Raw genomic sequence first — 5,242 nt, 5'->3', positions numbered from 1 at the left:
ATTATATATTTTTTCTTTTTTAAATTTTATTTTGTTGTTGAGAATATACACAGCAAAAAAAAATCATTATATTTTTAAATGATTTAAATAATTGATTTTGCCCTCCTTGGTCCCTTTTTTAAAAAAAAAAAAATTGAGTTTACAGTGAAAGTTTATGAAGCAACTTAGGTTCCCATTTAACAATTTCTACACAAATTATTCAGCGATATTGGTTACGTTTTTCACAGTGTGTCATCGTTCTCATTCTGTTCTGGTTGTTCCATTTCCAGTACTCTATAGTTTCCCTGACCCCTTACCGTCTCATCTTTGCTTTGGAGTAATTGTTGACCATTTGGTCTCGTATAGATAATTTTTAAAAGGAGCTCATTACATGGGTGATAGTCTTTATTTTATGAGCCAGTCTGTTATTTAGCTAAAAGGTGACCTCAGGGGTAATTTTGGTTTAAGGTTTAAAGAGTATCTCTGGGTAATTATCTCCGGGCTTCCTCTGACCTCAACCAGTCCAGTAAGTCTGGACTTCTTAAGAACTTGAGTTCTGTTCCCATTTTTCTCCCGTTCTATAAGGATCCGTCTTTTGTGGCCCTTATCAGTATGGCCTGTAGAGTAGCCAGTTACCATCTAGTTCTTCTGGTCTCAGGGGAGATGAGGCTGTGGTTTGTGTAGACTAGTAGTCCTGTAGACTGCTTTCTTCTCGGAGTCTTTGGTTTCCTTCTCTCTTGTTCAAGTAGAGTAGAGACCAGTAGTTGTATCTTAGATGGCTGCTGCCTTCCTTGGTCTTGTATGATTTTTCTTTAATTCAAAATCAGAGCATTATATTACAGTAACTAAATAATGAAAAGTGATATAGTACAGCGTTATCATTTGCAGGGTACTGCTATAAAATTTGATAAATGTATTTTCTTGCTGAAAGTAAATTAAATTCACTGTGTTAGGGAGCCTTTGGTTTACTAGTTGAACTTTTTTGTTTTATTTCTGGAAAATACATACTAAAATTTTACAGCAAAGAGTGTTGAGTCCTCATTTTGATGGCACCATCTGCCTACTGGTGTGATTTTTTTTTTCCCCTCTCCAGACTTAGAATAAGATTAATTTGGGGATGCTTGTTCCATTACTAAAAACAGAAGTGTGGAAACCACAGATGTAGGCCAACATCCTTATTTTACAGAGCAAGACATTTGAGGCCCAGTAGTTAATGACTTTGTTATGCTTACACCTGTGGGCGTGGGCTGAGTTTCTGGGTTTCCAGACTCCCAGTGCAGTGCTGTTTGCCCACTAACCCTTATATTGTCCTTCCTGGCACTGACCAGGTCCCACCATAAGGGGAGTCGTTCAAGTTTGAAAGATGCAGTCCTCATGATGGATCTATTTTGAGAGTTGGATAAACTTGTTTTTACTTTCAGCTGGAATTCTGGCAGGTGCTGGCAGCACACATTCCGAGTTGGGCTTTGAGATTATGAATGAGTGGCCAGCCTTGAAGTGACTGCCAAAGAAGCCGACTTAATAAGTCCTTGATAGTCAGGTGAACAATGAGTTCATTCATCTCCCCCAGATGTTTACCCTTCATCATGGCCCTTTCATTTGGTCCTTCTGAAGGAGGATAACATCCAGCTTCTCCCTCATCAGGTTTGAAATATGTACTGATCCATTTCTTTTTGAACATTTAGTAATGGGGTTATTCCAAATCTATTGTCTTGCTAGTGCTCATTTCAGATTTTCTCTCTGTACACGTTTTTTCAGAGTATAGTTTTTACTGCTTTGACACATTCAAAATAACAAAAATTGAAGCTTCTTTCTTGTTTAATTTGGTTCTTTTATCTTACTGTTTCACTTTTCACAGTTGAATCATTGACAGGATATCACATAGAAGTTGCCACATGAATCACAACAATGGGTAATCAGAAGTAAGTTTGATATGAAAGTAGAATGGGTTTTAATTTTATCTACTTTTATGTGTGTCTGAAATTTTCCAAATTTTTAAATATTTGTGTTATCTTTACCAAGTACCAATAAATCTTATAACGCTAGAGGGTGCTGTTAGTTAATGCGTTTACTTTCAGTGTTTCTATAATTTTTTTTCAAATTGTTTTACTACAAAATCAGAGTAGTTTTTGTTCAGCTGATAAGCTTAAATCACTTTTGCTGTTTTACTCAGTTTTACAATGTTGTTGTATTCATTGAGTTGGTTTCCACTCACAGCGACAGTATAGGACAGAGTAGAACTGCCCCATAAGGTGTCCCAGGCTGTACTCTTTGTGGGTTACTCCACCAGGGTTTCCAATCTTTGCGGGAGCAGATCGGGCCAGGTCTTTTTTCCCCCGGAGCTGTTGGTGGGCTCAAACCAACCTTTCAGTTAGCAGCTGAGCGCTTAACCATGGCACCACCAGGACTCCTGGTTTTATAATAAAACAAACCCGTTGCCGTTGAGTCAATTCCGACTCATAGTGACCCTATAGGACAGAACTGCCGCTTAGGGTTTCCAAGGAGTGGCTGGTGGATTTGAACTGCTGACTTTTTGTTTAGCAGCTGTAGCTCTTAACACTGCACCACCAGGGCCCCAGTTTTACAGTGGAGCACTGAAATATCCATATATTAAGAAAAAGATAATCACCAAATATGTAAGGTTTTTCATATGTATTTATTTTTTAGATCTTTTCCTTAAAAGCAAAACACATATAAGATCACATTAATCAGGTTAGATATTTTCAAGTGTAAAATTATTTCTGAAGAATTAAACATTTTTTTTTCTAGATTTGTCCAAGTTTAGCCCTTTAGTTTTTTTTTTGCCTTATTTTCTCTCCTGAGTTTACTAGCCTTACGTAGGTACTAGGACTTGAGCTACTGCTAATTTTGCCTCCTATTACAATGGCTCGGGGCAGGGAGAGAATAACAAAACTGACACAAAGAAGCAACAACTATCATCCTCTCTCTCAGAGATTGCCATTTACAGTACTTTCAAAAGAGAGAGATTGTATGAGTTAACGCTAGCGTACAGGATATTTTTTGTATGTTCCTTTTGTGACTGGCTACCTTTCTGAGCAATCTTATTAATTTTCGTGTTTTGTTTAACTCATTTTCTGGGTTTACAGACCTATCACTTGTAAATCATTCTTTTGGCTTCCTTTTCCCATTAACTGAACTTTGAAAATCTTTTTCTTATTCTATTAGTTATAACTTCCAAAACAGTCTTACATAATGATAGTTCAGACTTCCTTCTCCTGTTCTCAGCTTTAATGGGTTTTCCAGGTTAAGTATCTCATTGGTTATTGAGGGTGTTTTTCTTTTATATCTAACGAGTTAACAGGTTTTAAAAATTGATGTTGCATTTTAGCAAATGCCTTTTTTGAAAAACAGTTATTTGTTGTTAAGAGTATACACAGGAAAACATAGCAAATGCCTTTTGGTTTCTGTTGATCGTAAGTTATACAGTTTTTCCTTCCTTTTACCTGTTCATGTGAGTTATACAGTAAAACCTGTGAAAGCCAGAAGTTGTGTGTGATGAAGAGTTCCTCTATGTGGCCCTTGTCGTGGTTCTTTAGATAAACAGTTTGAGAGATTTTCTCCCTGAGCCCTGAGGAGTTACATTTGTCCTAGTTTTCTGCCCCAGAGGGTTTGTTTCTTTTGTCCAAGTTGATTGGCATTTTCTGAGTAAGCTGTGAACAACTTGATGTTGATACTTTTTGTGTGACCCTGTGCTGCAGCCTGCCCTGTGATTGGTATGAACCTTGCCAGGGAGTGGTCAATATACTATGCAAATGAGGTGAGTTGTAGCTGAGCTGTGCCTGTTATCCAATGAAGTGTCTGTGGCCTACTGAGAGGGGATTGGTCAGTTTGGGGCGCTGGTGGGAGGGCCATGGCTTGAAATTGACCTCAAATTTGTGTGCATATGCAGCCAGCCCTACAGAGGTTTTTGAGACCGAAAGAAGGGAAGCAGCAGGAAGAAGCAGAAGGAAGAAAGAGAAGAAGCAGAGAGAGAGAGAGAGAGAGAGAGAGGAGGCAAGGAACCACCTAAGAATGTAACACTGGTCAAGGGCTATAACACTGAAGACAGTGAGAGGCCTGGGAGGGGCCCAGCAGCAGAGCCAGCGGTGACAGCAGGGCTGAGAGGAGCCTGTCATGGCAGGGCTGAGAGGAGCCTGTCGTTGGGGGGCCAAGAGGAGCTTGTCATGGGGGTGGGGTGGGGTGGGGAGGGTGGCTAGAGGAGGCCTGCATAGCCGAGAGGAGCTGAGAGAGCTGTCCTGCACTGAAGAAGGGAGACTTTTCATACTTGCTTCCTGGTCCTGATCCTGAGTTGTAGCCTGTCAGTCCTGTTTCCGAATTGTGCCTTGTTCTTTAGTAAACCACTTAACTGTGAGTGTGGTCTGTGAGTTTTGTGTGACTATTGCAGTGGATTCTCGAACCCTGCAGAGAGTGCCCAGAGAAGGACAGCTGGTGTCAGAATTGGTGAAAGGTTGAAGAGTGGTGGAGGTATGTCTGACCTCCCCCTCATAAGGATCAGCCTCAAGCTGATCTTGATTCACTTCATCCCCCCTAAAGTTAGATGGGTTCTTACGATGCTACTACTACTACATAGATTTTATACTGTGAGGCGGAAACCTGTCAGAGAAGGAAAACTCAAATATTTTCCACTAAAAGCAGCAACAGAAAAGTGGTAAGGCTGCACCCTGTCAAAGGCAGAAAACTTGCGAGACCCAGAGGAACAAGGCAGTCTCATTGAGTTCCAGCCCTTACAGGTTTCACTGTAATATCAACGTTTTTTCTTCTCTTGTACTTTGTCAAGTTTGATATCAGGGCTCTGCTAGATTTCTAAAATGATTTGACAAGCTTTTCATCCTTTTCCAGTACTTTGGAGTTGTCTGAGTGGCATGGGAAGTGATGGGTGTCTGGAGACATTTGCCTGGGAAGCGACCTGGGCTTGGGGCATTTTTGAGTGGAAGATCTTTGTCTGACTTCAGAGGTTTGTGTCAGGGCCTTCTTGGATGTATTTATTAGATGCATCTATTTATTTATTTATCTAAACAATTCTATTGCTTACTTTCTAGCTAATTTTTTTTCTTCTGTGTCTAATTTCTTTTTACTTAGGGTATTTTTTTGATTATTTTAAAAACCTTTCCTTCTAGTTTAATTGTAAAGTTATTTTTACAGTTTCAATCTCACCTTTGAACCCAGGGTTGTATGGGAGAACATTTTAAAATTTTGAGGGTTTTGGACTTTTTATTTTTATTTATTTACATATCTTTGCTCC

General features: G+C 39.5%; 1 protein-coding gene across 5 annotated transcripts in view; it reads left to right on the top strand.

Annotated features, from left to right (window-relative positions):
- The window catches only part of SLC23A2 (solute carrier family 23 member 2), a 125,586-nt gene that overhangs the window by 18,767 nt on the left and 101,577 nt on the right, over positions 1-5,242 (top strand). Inside the window, exons 1-2 of one of the 5 annotated variants that reach the window (XM_023737527.1) lie at positions 371-1,623; positions 1,838-1,901. The exons of 3 other annotated variants lie outside the window; for them this stretch is intronic. The gene's annotated coding sequence lies outside the window, so the exon portion shown is untranslated. Of the gene's footprint in view, positions 1-370; positions 1,902-5,242 lie in introns of those variants that run through there. One more of the 5 variants, XM_023737526.1, reaches the window with a different exon arrangement.

Source organism: Trichechus manatus, unplaced genomic scaffold, assembly GCF_000243295.1.
Source record: "Trichechus manatus latirostris isolate Lorelei unplaced genomic scaffold, TriManLat1.0 scaffold00104, whole genome shotgun sequence".
Taxonomy (NCBI): Eukaryota; Metazoa; Chordata; class Mammalia; order Sirenia; family Trichechidae; genus Trichechus; species Trichechus manatus.
The sequence above is the reverse complement of the archived record's forward strand: the minus strand, read 5'-3'. Positions and strand labels throughout refer to the sequence as shown.